This window comes from Cryptomeria japonica, chromosome 3 (assembly GCF_030272615.1).
Source record: "Cryptomeria japonica chromosome 3, Sugi_1.0, whole genome shotgun sequence".
Classification (NCBI taxonomy): Eukaryota; Viridiplantae; Streptophyta; class Pinopsida; order Cupressales; family Cupressaceae; genus Cryptomeria; species Cryptomeria japonica.
This window is the reverse complement of record NC_081407.1, coordinates 95,670,234-95,686,722: the sequence shown is the minus strand read 5'-3', so window position 1 is coordinate 95,686,722 and position 16,489 is coordinate 95,670,234. Positions and strand designations below refer to the sequence as shown.

At 36.1% G+C, this 16,489-nt stretch overlaps 1 long non-coding RNA gene across 1 annotated transcript; it reads right to left on the bottom strand.

Moving 5' to 3' along the window:
• Positions 1–322: 322 nt before the first annotated feature.
• LOC131044073 (uncharacterized) lies at positions 323–2,270 on the bottom strand. The gene is made up of 3 exons (XR_009105617.2): positions 1,924–2,270; positions 669–1,094; positions 323–576 (listed from the first exon to the last, which is right to left on the bottom strand). It is a non-coding gene; the product is annotated as an uncharacterized LOC131044073 (long non-coding RNA).
• Positions 2,271–16,489: the final 14,219 nt, after the last annotated feature.

Sequence of the window (16,489 nt, the reverse complement as noted above, 5' to 3'; positions counted from 1 at the left end):
GTTGTAGGGTTCTTATGTCCAAGCAAAATTCCAACCGATTTGGCATCAACATTCACAACAACTATCACAGGCTCAAATGTGGGGTCACACGAAACCCCTTTGTTTTAAGCTTTATTTGGTTTAGAGCTTCCACACTCCCTCACTTTCTTTTTCATACTTTTAGTTCTGATTTTTTAGTGTAAAGTATGCTCCAAACGATGCTGAAATGGGTCAAATACCTTTGATTTTTTCAGCACTAAAACTTTGTCCAACTTAGAATCCAATAAGAAACTAAGGTTATATATATAGTAACTAATAGAATAAAAAAATTTACCATCTTTTCAGTAGATTTTTATTTCCCATAGGAATTATTATAGCACAATTTTTTTAGCCAACCCTGTTTTAGCTAAATAGCCAGAAAACATCCCTCAACAAAGAAAGAGAAGAGTCCGGCAGCTCCCGCTTAATATCTTAATAAAAGGCAAGTAATGCAAGCACATCATCAGGTAAATCTTAAACGTAAAGGCAACGGAAGTAACTGCCTTTTTACGTCACTTAAATGGGCAGTCAAGTGAATGCAAACGATCCGTCGAAGCCCTGAAAAAACAGCAAGAATGGGAATATTAAAGAGGAATAAAGGCTAAAGGTTAAAGACAACAGATGAAATCATGGGATGACTTTATGTTTACATGCAATAAATGCATCAACTGTATGCCTATGAATCGTTTTTCCTTCTGCGTGCAGATTTTCTTTTCCTCTTTTCTTTGCATTCTGGTTTAAAAAAATTGTGATTCTGTTGACCAATGGTCCATGGTTTCAAATCTTTCATCTCCTTTCTTTGACAGCTGGTCTTCCTGTGCCAAGAAAAACAGCAAGAATGGGAATATTAAAAAGGGAAAAAGGCTAAAGGTTAAAGACAACAGATGAAATCATGGGATGACTTTAAGTTTACAATGCTATAAATGCATCCAATGCATGCCTATGAATCGTTTGTCCTTCTGCGCGCAAATTTTCTTTTCCCATCTTCTTTTCATTCTGGTACAAAAAGATTGTGATTCTGTTGATCAATGGTCCATAGTTTCAAATCTTTAATCTCCTTTCAACATCTGGTCTTCCTGTGCGACCGTTTAGCTTTTAGTACTTTTAAATATTCTTTATTCCGGACTATTTGCGAGATCCGACAAAGCTACAACAATTGCCTCAAGAAACTCAAATAACTGATGTATTTGTTACTTAATGTGGTGTCATTACCTGCTGTGTATTTATTCTATACATGGCTCTGATTTCTACGATGCATGGAAAGAATAAATTTGTGGTTAAAAATATTACAATAAACAGACAGATTTGGCGAAACAGTTGTCAGGTTTTTACAAGCTTAATTGGGAAAAAATTCGGCGGAATGCCAGAACGGAGACAGATCTCTGCTTATTTTACCTAGGAAGAAGACACAATCTGATTCTACAAATAGTATTAGGCCACCACTAAAGTAGCGAAAATTTCCAAACGGAGAAGGTGCAGAGTAATTTTAGATAGCTTGGAGTTCAATGCATAAAACTTATAGGGCATACACACCGTCCAGTACAATAAGTTTCAATATTTTACTGTAAATATTACTAAATACAGTCATTTGACCATGGACTTTGAGGTTCTTGCTTTTCTTTTTTTTCAAAATAAGCAATTTTGCACTGGATAAGCATTGCAAATGATGAGTTCCGATTAAATGAGAGATAAAATCATCACGCTTAGTAGCAAAATCAAAATACTGTTTTCAAATAGGAAATCGACGTATACAACACAATTATAGAAAGCGCCAGAACTCTATTTAATTTTCTCTTGACCTCGGAATTCGCAAAGCTGTTAAAAGCGTTTTAATGGCTTATCTTCTTACAATAATCTTTGAAATACTCTCTGCATTTCTGTGTTGAACCTGAAATAATTACTTACTTCATGCTATTAAAATGAGCACATTCTTTACTTTTTACTGCCTTGAAATGTTCTCGTAGACTGAATTCCCTTCTGTTCATGCACTTTTCCATAACCAGAAGAAAACAGAACAAATACTTCATCGTTCTCTAGACAGATACTTTCCCCCCTTAGGGACATTCCTCCTTTTAAAATGTCTCGCCCGATTTGGACATGCAGGCGGGGTTGAAAGAATATACTTGTTTACGAAAGCAACATGTCCGCTTTGCTTCTTCAATGGCCGCTCCTAATGATTTCGAATCCTGCCACTTTCTCCATATTCCACATTAAAAGTACCATCAGAATTGACCTTTCTCCACCCAAGCTTATGGCTGTGGTTTGAGTGAAAGAAAATACACAAGCTACACACCCCTACTATTTATAGGGCTTTAACGATTTTGAATTTTTCAGTTGGGGTGTACAAACTAAAGTAGATGCTTTTACCAGGATACTTATTCCTCTTCCTTGAATTATTTAAATTCAAATTTTAACTTCGTTAATATAAATCGAGAGTTTGATTACTCTTGCAAATTTTTTTATTTATTGAAGTCAATAGATATATTGGGATAAAGGAAATAGACCATGTACTGAGTGTTAGTATAATCAGTGAACGATTGAGGGGGGGAGAGGGGGAGTGAATTAGTTGTTAACAATTATAACATTTAATCCACAATACAACCTTCAAACAGATCAAGTACTGGTATGTCGGTAGGAACAGATACCGGTAAAAAATACAACATAACAATTAAACAAATAATCAATGCAAAACAACCATACCACATAACACCATGATTTGTATGTGGAAAACTCGGAAAGAGAAAAACCACGGTGGGAAGCCTACCCATAGTTAGATGATACTTCTGCAGAAAGTATGTGATACAATGAGGGGCATGCACATGCAGGAATGCACACTGCCTAGAGCGTATTGTTCATTACAAAAGAGTCTCACTGACTACAGAGGTTAAAACCACCTCAAGATAAATGGACAACAATCCAATAAAGTGAACCATCAGAGATGTCATCTACCATGGCTGATTACAGTCTCAGTTAAGCTCAATACCGGAGGCCTTTGACCTCTTCCATAATCCCAATTCGATCACCTATGATCGACCAAATCTCCTTCGCATATGATATTGCATTTCAAGACCATGATACATAATCCCCATGATCTACAATGAAATCTTACGTCATTTTATACAAACCCTAAGACCTAAACCAATTAGGTCGGCCACCTAAAAGATATAACAATAAGATCATTACATAATTTCATATTACAATGATATGTCATGTCGTCTTAAGACCAAAACAACAATAACAAATCCATAATCCTCCTGAAACATCCCGGTAACGTGTAGAGTACACGTTAGTATGATACCCGTCCATAACCGAGATAGGCACCAGACTTATTTTGGGTCCACCATGCCAAAGCAATATCTTCAAGCAGTTGAAGCACGATCAAAGAACATCTTTAGCATCTTGAAATCCATCTAGAAGTCTCACCAACACCACTTATGCATTCTATCACGATTCCTCAATGAAATCTCTATCGGTAAAGCCTTAAACCAATGTCAGTAAGGGTTTACAAGAGTGTATGATAGTATCCAATACCAAACCAATACCAACTGACCAAAACATGCTCCAGAAGCACTTATCACATGTAACCAATCACATTCCATAGATCCAAACATGTCGAAAGTGTCCAACATATAATCTCTTTTGTCAGTAACACCAGATCTTCTATCGATAACCAAAACCCGTTTGCCGGTAACCATCCAAAATAGCTAGTGTTGACATCAATGAAAAAACATCAAAGCAACACATAATCAATTCATCCATAATGTCAACAATCTCCCCCTTTGACATTGATGACAACACTAGATGTGAAAAACATCTAAGTACCAAGAAGTGTCAAACAAGTCTCCCCCTGTGGAAGACAACCAACAATCTGTGTGAATGATATATCTGTAAAGTTCTGAATAAATCTCTCCCCCTAATGTATACAACTCATTTTTCTTTATTTTCACATCAATATCTCTCCCCCTTTGAAATCAATGCCAGAAATCTGACAAAAATATCAAAGCAATAATGTAAATCTCAAAGCTGACTACTCACCCTGAGTAGTAGCACCACTCATCAGTGCCAGAATGAATAATATTTTTGATAATGCATGTCGGACTGATGACAAACTTCATCAATCAAGTCTATGCCGAAGGGGCAGAAACCCCTAACCTATCTCTCGAATACTCAAATGATTCCTTAGACAGTGGTTTAGTGAATATGTCTGCAATTTGTTCTTTAGTGTTCACATAAACCAATTTGACTTCCTTTTCTTCTACCTTGTCCTTTAGAAAGTTGTACTTTATTGATCTATGCTTAGTCTTAGAGTGAAATACCGGATTTTTAGACATGTCAATAGCTACAGAGTTATCACAGTAGATAACTACCGGTTCACTACAATTTACCCTGATATCCTTCAACATTTTCTTCATCCACAAGACTTAAGTGCAATTAGTTGTTGCTACAACATACTCAGCTTCTACTAGTAGATAAATAAATGCATGAAACCAATTTCTTTCCAAGAAAGAAAGCTACACCAAAAGTGCTCTTCCTGTCATCAGTATCACCTACCCAATCCGAGTCAGTATATGCACATAAAGTGAAATTATCATTTTTAGAATACCATAAACCATATTATGTTGTTCCTTGCAAATACCAGAATATCCTCTTTACTGCACATTCATGATTTTCTTTAGGATTACTTTGATATCTTGAAACAATACTTACTGCATTCATAATATCAGGTCTAGTATGAGTTAGATATAATAGACCACCAATCGTAGACTTACACCTTATCGGATTTACCGGTGTAGAAGTATCCTTGATAGATAATTTCTCACTTGTCACCATAGGAGTACTTACCAGTTTGGAATTATCCATACCAAACTTTTTCAACAATTATCTCAGATACTTAGTTTGACAAATAAAAATGTCTTTGTTAGTTTGAGTAATCTGCAAACCTAAAAAAAAAATCATCTCACCAATCATGGACATTTCAAATTCATTCTTCATATTGTTAGCAAATTTCATGCACAATTTATCTTCTCCTCCAAAAATGATATCATCAACAAATACTTCAATAATCAAAATATTATCATCAGTGATCTTATAATATAAATTACTATCAGCACTGCCTTTAGTAAAACCAAGCTTCAAAAGATATTTATCCAACCTTGCATACCAAGCTCTAAGAGCTTGTTTCAAACCATATAAAGCTTTCTTCAATCTGCAAACCATATCTTTGTCATCTGTTAGTGAAAATCTACCAGGCTGCTCAATGTATACTTCTTCCTTCAAAGCATAGAACACCCATTCCTTTCAATTACCGTGTCCACTAGCAGAGTTTTTGGTCAGTTCATCTCCAAAGTCATCAGTTACTCCTTGCTCATCTGCTATGTAGCATTGTTTACTTTTCTTGAATCTATATATGTTCTGGTTAGGCTTAAAATATTTCTTAACTCTTTCCTCAATTCCTCAAACCTTGCATTCCTTTCAGTACATCTAGATGCAAAATGACCAATCTTATTACATGCAAAACATTTTAAAGGTGTTTTTCATTCATACTTACTTCCAATTGGTCCTTTAGGTACTCTTCTAGCAAATAAGGCTTCAAGTTGCTCAAGTTCTTCATCTTCTTTCCTCATGTCTTCCAATTCTTTTGCATATAGGGCTTTCCAATCACTTTTGCTTAGTAGATGATGATGATGCATGAAAATTAGGTTCAGACTTTACAGCTCCAGAAGATCCAAATTCTTCAAGCTCAAAAGCAGATAATTTCCCAATCAGAATGTCTTTGTTAACTGAAGTGTTTGCCATTGTTCTTAACTCATTAATTGCAGTTGCCTTCATTTTGTAAGCCGGTGGAAGGGCTCTCAAGACTTTGGAAACTATTTCATCTTCACTTAGAAATCCTCCACAACATTGAATTCCCATAACAATCTCATTTACTCTTTCCATAAGTACAACAATTCTCTCATTATCTTCCATTTTCAAGTTTTCATATCTTACCCGGTAACCATCAAGTTTATCAATTTTGACAATAGAGTCACCTTCATTCAGAGTTTTCAATTTGTCTCACATAACCTTTGTCGATGATTTATCTGTCAATCCCATGATCTACTGATCAGTAAATGCACACAAGAGGGTTTCTCTAGCTCTACAATCATTTTCAATATTCTTATACAAGTCTGCAGGAGCTAGATTGCTAGATGCCAGATCATAAGGTGTGTACCCTTTCTTAGTGATCTCCCAAGTATCCTTACCTAGACATCTAAGATGAGTCTCCATTCGAATTTTCCATATCCCATAATTTGTTCCATCAAGTTTAGGGATTTCTCTTCTGAAAATAGTTGTCGGTGGATGAGAAGTGTTAGTTGACATAGGATCTACCTCAAGCGGTTAAACTTATACAAAAGAGGACCAAAGCTCTGATACCAATTTTTAGTATAATCAATGAACAACTGAGAGGGGGGGGGGGGGTGAATCAGTTGTTAACAGTTATAACATTTAATCCACAATACAACCTTAAAACAGATCAAGTATCAGTAAAGCACATACAGATGCCAGTAAGAACAAATACTGGTAAACAATACAACTTAACAATTAAATAGATAATCAATGCAAAGCAACCATACCACATAACACCATGAATTGTATGTGGAAAACCCGGAAAGGGAAAAACCATGGTGGGAAGCCTACCCACAGTTAGATGACACTTCTGCAGAAAGTATGTGATACAATGAGGGGCCTGGACATACAGGAAAGCACATTGCCTAGAGCGTATTGCTCATTACAAAAGAGTCTCAATGACTATAGAGGTTAAAACCACCTCAAGATAAATGGACAACAATCCAATAAAGTGAACTATCAGATATAGCATCTACCATGCCTGATTACAGTCTTGGTTAAGCTCAATACCGAAGGCCTTTGACCTCTTCCTTAATCCCAATTCGATCACCTATGATTGACCAAGTCTCCTTCGCATATGATATTTCATTCCAAGACCACGATACATAATCCCCATGATCTACAATGAGATCTTACATTATTTTATACAAACCCTAAGGCCTAAACCAATTAGGTTAGCCACCTAAAAGATATTATAATAAGATCATTACATAATTTCATATTACAATGATATGCCATGTCGGCTTAAGACCGAAACAACAATAACAAATCTATAAATCCTCTTGAAACATCTCGATAACGTGTAGAGTACACGTTAGTATGATACCATTCCATAACCTAGATAGGCACTGAACCTATTCTGGGTCCACCACGCCAAAGCAATTTCTTCAAGCAGTTGAAGCACGATCAAAGAACATCTTCAGCATCTTGAAATCCATCTAGAAGCCACACCAACACCACTTATGCATCATGTCATGATTCCTCAATGCAAGCTTTGTCGGAAAAGCCTTAAACCAATGTCATTAAGGGTTTACAATAGTGTATGATAGTATCCAATACCAAACCAATACCAATTGATCAAAACATGCTCCAGAAGCACGTATCACATGTAACCAATCACATTCCATAGATCCAAACATGCTGAAAATGTCCAACAGATAATCTCTTTTGCCGGTAACACTAGATCTTATACCAGTAACCAAAACATGTCTTTCGGTAACCATCCATAATAGCTAGTGTTGACATCAATAACAAAACATCAATGCAACACATAATCAATTCATCCATAATGCCAACACTTAGAAAATAGTCAAACATTATTTGTAAAATCTATTTAACGATATGTACATAAGTAATGGAATAGAATATAGAGGTATGTTTGTACAAGATTCAAGTGATGGTGCACTTCTCTATGTTTTGGATCTAGCATGATATGTAGGATTTCCTACTAGCTTGATAGTGGTTTGATTATAAAATAAAAATAAAATACTTGGACAATCTTGTGATTGTTGTATTTCTTCAAGTAGTCTTCTAAGTTAGGATACTTGTTGAGATTCTTTTGATGAACCAATATATTCAACTTATGTGAATGACAATGACAATGTTCATTGTTTCCTATTGATCCAAGAAATTGATTCAAATGCAAGGTGAAAGATATATTTATAAGTTGACTTCTTTCATCAATGTCACTTGTATAATTAAATGATCTATATACCCTACTAAAGTAAGATCTCCTCCATGTTTGTATTTAATTTCAAGTTGACAATTACCTTGATGTATTTTAGTATTCTTTTAGTTGCTTAACAATGTTCAATTTATGAATCTTCCATGTCCTTAGATACAAAATTTCCAATTGATACAAAAAGCTTTCAACAAATTCTATATACTATTTACCATCCACCTTCTTTTGAATGGAGTTTGCATTCAATATTCATCCTATTTCACATAGTCTACTAGATAGTTTGCAATCAATCAAATTCAATTTTCTCAATACATCAAAAGAGAAAATTTGGTTTGAGAAAGTATGACCCATGTCACACTCAAGGATAGCAAAAATTTATTAAAAATAAATAAAATAAAAAATTATTTTTAGGGGGTCGTGACCCCCCACACTTGGCACCCCGTACAGTTCTGCAGGGTATGAGTCTATAGGTCCACCTGTACTTCAGCCCCCGCACATCATCTCTTGTGCCACCGTCGACCACCACTCGTGCCTGCTCCAGTCTCTATTGTTGCCCCGACCACCAGTGCTTCAGCCTACTAGCGACCTACCTGCTTCGTCGATCATCCTGTTCGGGCCTTGCCTCCGACCCCATGATCTTCCTGCCTAGTGACCCCTGCAGGTTCTGACTCCACCTCCTTGTCGGGCATCGTGTCTTGACCATCGACGCTCCAGTCACCGGCCCCTCCAGCTTTTGGTTCCTCGACAACCGACTCCTCTAGCAGCCTTTTAACCTGGTGGGACCTGCGTCCGCCACGTGGCAGGCGGCCAATGGCTCATGGTAAACTTCACTCTACCACATCAACATACGAATGCCATGTCATCGATCATACCTTTGCCATGTGTCAACTTGGTCAGCACCACGCCAACAATCTGTACCATACGAATAGCCATGCAGGGGGAGGTGAAGTTTTTTTTATAGCTAGATGAGCATCAAATTTAAGCTCGCCATTTGTTGACATCAACACTGCATCAACAGTATTTTGAAATTTTTTTGGACCACCTCTCATTTGGATTTTTGAAATTGCAGTTCAACTTCAAATGGCCATATCTTGCTCATTTTTGCTCCTTGTTTGGTGCAATTTTTTTTGAAATGGGGTAGAATTTTGTGCTCTTCGTAGTGGTGGAGGAATTTTCTAATTTTGATTTGCAGATTTTTTAGAATGTGTAGATCTTCATGACTGTACCTGTCTAATCCACGATTTTGCAACTTCAGAGGCTTTGTTTGGGGTTATACGACCTACTTCTCAAGTGCCATTTGTTTTAAAGGTGCATAATTTTTTGTCTACTTTCATAATCTACCATTAGTTTGCAGTGATTTTGAGTAGAAAATGTATTTTCAGTATTTGGTCATTTTTGGCCTATTTGGTACTTGTAGCTTGCTTGGATCTCAGTTTAAATCACTTGTAGTATTTGTGGGAGTCTCTTTTAGTCTATTTGAGGCATTGTAAGATTGAAATCAGAAGTCCACCTTGCCTTGTTTTACAAGTGGCCTATTGTACATGCACTAAGTATAAAGTGTCAAATCACCATTTTTTTTTTCTTGGGGGGGGGTGTTCTTGATTGAGTAATTTGGGGGGGTGTCTTGTGTGATTGTTTCTCTCTCTATCTTATGTTTTTTCATTTTGGTGCTATGGGTTCTCCTAAATTTCCACTTTTAAATCCTCATAATTATGCTTCATGGAAGATTAAGGCTTGGAATAAACTAATGGAAAAATGAGTCAATCATTATGTAAATGGAACTATAACAACACCACCTGATCATAAGGTTGGTCCTAATGCTCAAATTTAATGGCTCACTAAGAATGCTATGGCACTTGGAACTCTTAGAAAGTATGGATCAGATGACCTCATTTTTCACATTGATAAGTGTGCTACAATTAAAGAGGCTTGGGATATTTATGAGAAGTTGTATGGTCAAGTTGATGAGATTAAGGGCTACAAGCTTGATAGTGAACTCACAACTTTAGATCCCATGGATTTTGATACAATCTAAGATTATGTCACAAAAGCAATTGAGCTAAGAGCAAAGCTAAAGGATTGTGGAATTGACAAAAAATATGCTCAATTGGTTTATAACTTGTTGGACAAGCTTCCTTCAGAGTATGTAGCCTTTGTATCTAGATTTCACACCCATAGGTTAGCTCAAGGTTCCTCATACACTTCTCCCTCATTTGATTCATTCATGGAGATGTTGATACTTGAGAAATCTAAGTTGACCAAGATGGGGATTCTCGAATCTTCAAAGTCACAAGCTTTGGTGGCTAATAAAGAGAATCAAAGCAATCAAGGAAAAGGTAAGAACCAAAAGGAACCTAAGCCTAGACAAGATGGAGCACAATCTTCCTCTCCACAACAAGGTGATTCTACATCCCCACCTAAAAGGAAATATCATAAGGACAATCTTTTTTGTGCATATTGCAAGAAGTCAGGAAATGATGAACAACATTGTTACAAGAAGGATATTGATGAGTTGAATAATCTTCTTGAGAAGAACAAAATCAGCCTACCTTCTAGAATGTCTACATCGACTTCTTCTTCAAAGGATAAAGATAAAGGAAAGAATCACTCTTTTGGGATAGATAAAGGAAAGGGACAAGCTATTTGTGCTACTACAAGCCGTGATTCAGGGAGATGGCTTCTAGATTCAGGGGCTTTTCATCATATGGCATCTTTGCAGTCTATGTTTTCTACATTTGAGCCTTGCCACATGTCTTAGATTTTAATGGGCAATCATACATACATGGATGTTATTGGGAAAGAATCTATTGCCATTGGGGATAACTCCTTCAATGATGTGTTGTGTGTACCCCATTTGACAAACAATCTTCTTTCCATCTATCATCACACATGGGGCAACTAGGAAAAATGTGGAGTTCACGCCTGATTCAGTTATCATTAGAGACTTGGATACTAGAGCTATCATTACGAATGGGGTGGTTGATCATGCATCTCGGTTGTACTCATTTTCACATTTTGGTCCTATTGATGAGGTTGATTCTTCCTATGTTGATGATTCAAATTTTGAGGAGAACTTTGGGTACTTCAACTTGGGGATTCTCACATATGACCCCATTCTTGAGCCTTGTATTTCATCTCCTCCTCTTGATATCACATCACCTATTGCACCTGATGATTCAACTAGTGCGACAATTTTGCCTTCTTGTGATTCAGTGCAGCAGGGTATTTCTCGTCTTCCAGCTTCAGTTGATTGGGATGACTACTTGACATACATTGTAGATTTGTTTGTGGAGTCCTACATTGCAGATTTGGGAGACATCATTGATGACATTCATCTTGTCTTTGATGAAGATGATCCCTCTTCGATTGTTGTGAGGGAACACTCTGACCCTCTTGTTCATTCTCTACATGATCATTCTTTTGAGGCTGATATGATTGTGGATTCTTTTGTACATCAGTTGGAGGAGGTCTCTTTACCTTTTGAGGAGACATGTGAGTCAATGGATATTGCTCTACATTCATCTCTACTAGATCTTGGAGTGCCTTTTTCAGCAGTGTGGAGCAGTTCACCACCTTTGGAGGGGGTATCTTTTAGCATCAACATGGGGACACCTGAGCAGTTTTCAGAGATTTCATTCATCATGAGTATTTTTCCTACATCTTCCCTTCATGATTTGGGAGACTTCATGGATACACCTTTGGTTTTGTTTCTTCCCAAGGGGAAGAATGTTGTTTGACATTCAGGAAGTAGTTTCTTCATACATCACCGAGCTTCTATCATTGGTGTAGATTCTACATTGAGGGGGGGCTATCTTGCTACTCTTCTTCTCTCATATGAGGGCACTTTGTCCTCACATGGGGTTTTGTCCTTCACATACTTCTATGAGAGTTCTCTTGTATATTTTTCATCTCTCTTTTGGGGGAGGGTTTTTTCCATTGATTTTTTCTCTCTTTCCCTTCTTTATGAGAGATTGCATTGGTTTGCATGCATTTGCATTTGTACATGGGTACCTAACATGGCCTAGTAGTTGGAACCCATATTGCATTGCTTAGTTAAATTGTAGACTTAAGTGCATTCCCCTAAGTTTCACTTAAGGGGCTGTGTTGGTGTAATTATTTATTCATGTTGGATATTATTACACCTTACTTAAGTTTACTTAGGAACATGCATATCATAGTAGTTTGGGTATGAGACACTTGGGTGTTTGTACCACATTGGGATAGTGTGTGTAGGAGAATTTCCACCTTGTGTGGTCTTATCTTGTTGTTACATTCCACCTTCGATGGGTGATCCACCTCATGTGGAATATTATATTGTTTCTCCTATCTACCACACCTATTTCCTACCTACCCTTGTTTCTTATTGAGCCACATGTCATGTTTGTGTTCTCACTTATCCATATAGCCTTGCCTATATAAGCAGGCTCATATTCATTGTATGTAACAATTGATGATCTAGTTGATCAGTACTTTCATCTTGATAGAATACAGTTTATTCCTATCATCTATTTTGTCTCTCTATTGTACTTTTCATTGAGCTCTCGAACTTGGCAAAATCTCACAAATACTAAGAACAATGGAACCAATTTGGAAAATCAATTTAAACTAAGTTCAAGGATGAGCTTATTGGAATCCAAACATACAAACATATAGATTTAAAATGTTAAGGTTATTGTTTAACTCTTGTTTCTAAGTTTTGTTTAATAAGATATTGTCGTTATCAAAATGAATTAATCACAAAAGAATTTTGAAGGATCCATGAAAATGTCAAATATGAGATTTGATATAAGAACCTTATCTAATGGAATATTGTAACATTTGAAAAGATTTGGATACTGAGTTATCAATCATTATGTGAGAACTAGCATAGATTCAAAAAAATGAAATGTTTAAACAAATTTTAGTTCCAAAACCCATTAAATTAAGGATGAAATTGCAATGTATCTAGTCATAAGCTTTTGTTAAATCTAATTTGAATAATGATGCATGTCAATTGTTCAATCCATTCATTAATTTTCCGTACCAAAATTAGATTATCAAGAATATATCTACCTCTTAGAAATTTTATTTTTTATATTCCCATAATACCCTGTACCACTAATTTCATATAAATAACAAGAATTTTAACAATGGTTTTTTAAGAATTATATATTAAGATAATAAGAAACTAGTAAATAAAAGTATTTTGTCCCAAAAAAAATTGTGGGATAGATCTTTTATTAATGCTTAGACCTAAAAGTCCTTTTCAAAATGCTTTAAAAAATTAAAAAATCAATATCTTCTAATGAGAGAATATAGTCCATAACTAATTGTAACCTAGACCAATTCTATTGGGAATATAATTTTTATCATCTTTTCAATAGGTTTCTTGAATGTCCTTTCATAGACTCCTCTTTGAAAGGTTCCTCATAGAAATATGCCTCATTTTTCAGGTTAGCCTTTGCACCTTGTCCTAGGGAACATATGAACAAGGTGATGTGTACATGTTGTTGTCTTGTTTTAATAGTCAATATTGTTCTTTCAAACAATATCCAGTTTACTAAGGTAATGTCTTTGGTGTTTGGCTTGGGGCATTATAAATTCCATTGTGTTTGAAGTAGATTGTAGACATGCCATAAAGAATACAAATATTTTAGCATCTATCCTTACTCATGTCAATGGTGATGTAATGACTACTCTAAAAGAACATTTAAATAATTAATTATAGGGTAGAAAATTGCATACCCTTTTGCAATTCCACCTAAACTTTTGTAGTCACTTTAGTGTCCATTCCCCTAGCATTTGAGTAGGCTCATTTCAGCCCTTGCATCAACCTTTTCCCTCTTAGGATGCTCAGGACACCTTTTCAACAACTATCTTTCAGCTTCTGTTTTGTATTAGCCGCATGTTTCTATTGCCACTTGTCATTTTTTAGCAAGATTCGTCTGGACAATAGCACGCCGTGCAGACGTCCGCCCGTCGTGAATTTATCCCATGATATCTTAATGTTCAAATGTCGGCTCTAGATGTTTTTCCACTTGTCACCTATCCTTGTCGATTGAAACGACTCAGAATCTTCTAGACCGCTCGACAACCCTATTTTCCCTCCTATTCTCTCTTTTAAAATCCATCTTTTCTCTTCATTCAAGCTCTCTAGTTCCTCCCTACAATCTCTTTGGTTCTCTTGGCTCACAACTTTCTCTTTCTCTCTTGCTTGCTACAACAGTCTCTAGTTTGCTACAAAATTTTCAAGCTCTCACAATAATCTTTTGCAACTCTCTTGGCTTTCTGAAGCCTCTTTGGTAATATATTTCTATCATTCTCTATATCTTATCTTTGAGCATCTTGGGATTTATCACATCCACTATCTATTTGATCATTTTATCATTCTATCTATTTATCTAATTGATGTATGTATCTATCTATCTAGGTTGTCCGTGGGGGTGGAAACACTAAAAAGGAGGTCTAATTAAGACAGGCCTCTAAACATAGCCCCCAACATTTTTCCTCATCTTCATGTATGTAGGTTTATTAGAAGCATTCGAATGCAAGAGGTGACTTAGCTTTGCCTATGTCACTCTATGTATTTGATCCCTCTTGTAAAAAATATTTTGTCTCAAAAGATATTTTGTTGCAAGAGGATGAAATGGTTGATACCTTTACTAATGTTACCCTACCATATCTTTATTCCATTGCACTCTTCTAGAGTTGATGGATTAGTGACTGATGAATCTCATCTCACATCTGATCTGCCATAGGTCAATGTTAAACAAGTTCCTTTAACTAATTCTTCTACAAGTTGTATTGAGTCTATAAATGTTATTGTTGTCTCTACTGCCCCTAGCAAAACCCAAGAGACCAATCATTTGTGTGACTACAACTAGTCCTTCTCCAAAGAAGGTAATTTCTATTTGTGATGTTCCTTTTAAAAGTGACTCACTGGATCTTTTTATGAGATACAAACAGTCTAAGGCTCTTAATAGAATGGTAGCCCACACCTATAATACTCATAGAAAGAAGCAAAATGTTGATCACTACAATACTTCTTTACCACCTTCTCAACCAGATCTTCCTCAAGCACCTAAGCCTTCAGTTAAGCAACCTAGTGATTATGATCTTCTTAAGCAACTTCGTGTTACTCCTACTAAGATCTCACTTTGGGATTTGCTTCAAACTACTCTAGTTTATCAAGGTATGCTTCAGGAAGCTCTTCAAAAGATCTTATTGCCTTCTTCGAATAGGCCTTAAAATGGAAATGCGTTGATGGATCATATTCATGCAAATTCGTCGAATATTACATTCTATCAACATGAATTCCCACCTCCAGAAGTAAAAAATTGAATAGATCCATTAATGATAATCATTTATGTTAATGGTGTTGGCATTAGATAGACTCTCATTGATATTGGCTCGGCACTAAATGTTTGTATTCTAGATCTATTTCCCAAAATCAAAGTGGATTCAAAGTCTCTTGCTGCATCTTCTATGTTCATCTATGGTTTTGATAATACTGGTAAAGCTACCTTGGGCACTGTTATTTTGCGTATAAAGATTGGGCCAATTACTATTCCAACCCTAGTGCACATTATGCCAAGGCCTTTGTCATATAATCTTCTCTTGGGTAGACCTTGGATTCATGCTTTAAGAGGGGTAGGTTGGACATTGTTGCTGCTAGGATATGTTGTCATTGATGTCAACATATTCTTGTTGTTTATTGGGATCATGGTTTGGTGTATGGACTTTTTCTAGTATCATTACATCCTTCTGTATTGGTTTTGGTGATTTGGAAAGCTTAATTGATCATATTATATGATCTGGTTTGTAGTTTGTTTTTCTGATTAGTGCTTTGCAGAGTTCAATATTTCCTCCTGTATATTCTGGTGCGATCAGTTCTTGAGCTGAGGTTTTGGGAGATTTTTTGGGATGGTCTTATGTATCTTCATTTCAGATGGTTCATGATTTGGGCACGCTCTGCAAGTTATCTTTCCTCATGATAGTTGTTGTTGTTTGAGTGTTCTTGAGTTTCAGATATTGATTGATGAAGATTTGATAAGTTGTGTTGGTACAATTGTTACTGATGATTCTAATATACTTGCCGATGTTTCCTAGTTGTGTCCAATTTTTTTTTATGATGTGCATTGGTCGTTGTACGAGGTCTTGGTGATTTTGCTGAGCCCGTGATGCTCTTCGTGTTATGAGGTATTTTTGGTGGTGTAGCATGTTGCGGTTGATCTTGGCATGATTTTTTGATGGTGTTGTGTATTTGGAGATTTGAATTAGGTACATGTTATGCCATGTATATCATTATATTGGTCCAATGGTTGATCTTTGTATCGTGTGATGTAATTTTGTAATTATGGGTTGAAGGTTTAGCCGACCTTGTTGTCAAGGTTGATGAATTGTATAAATAGGTAGTATAGTCAT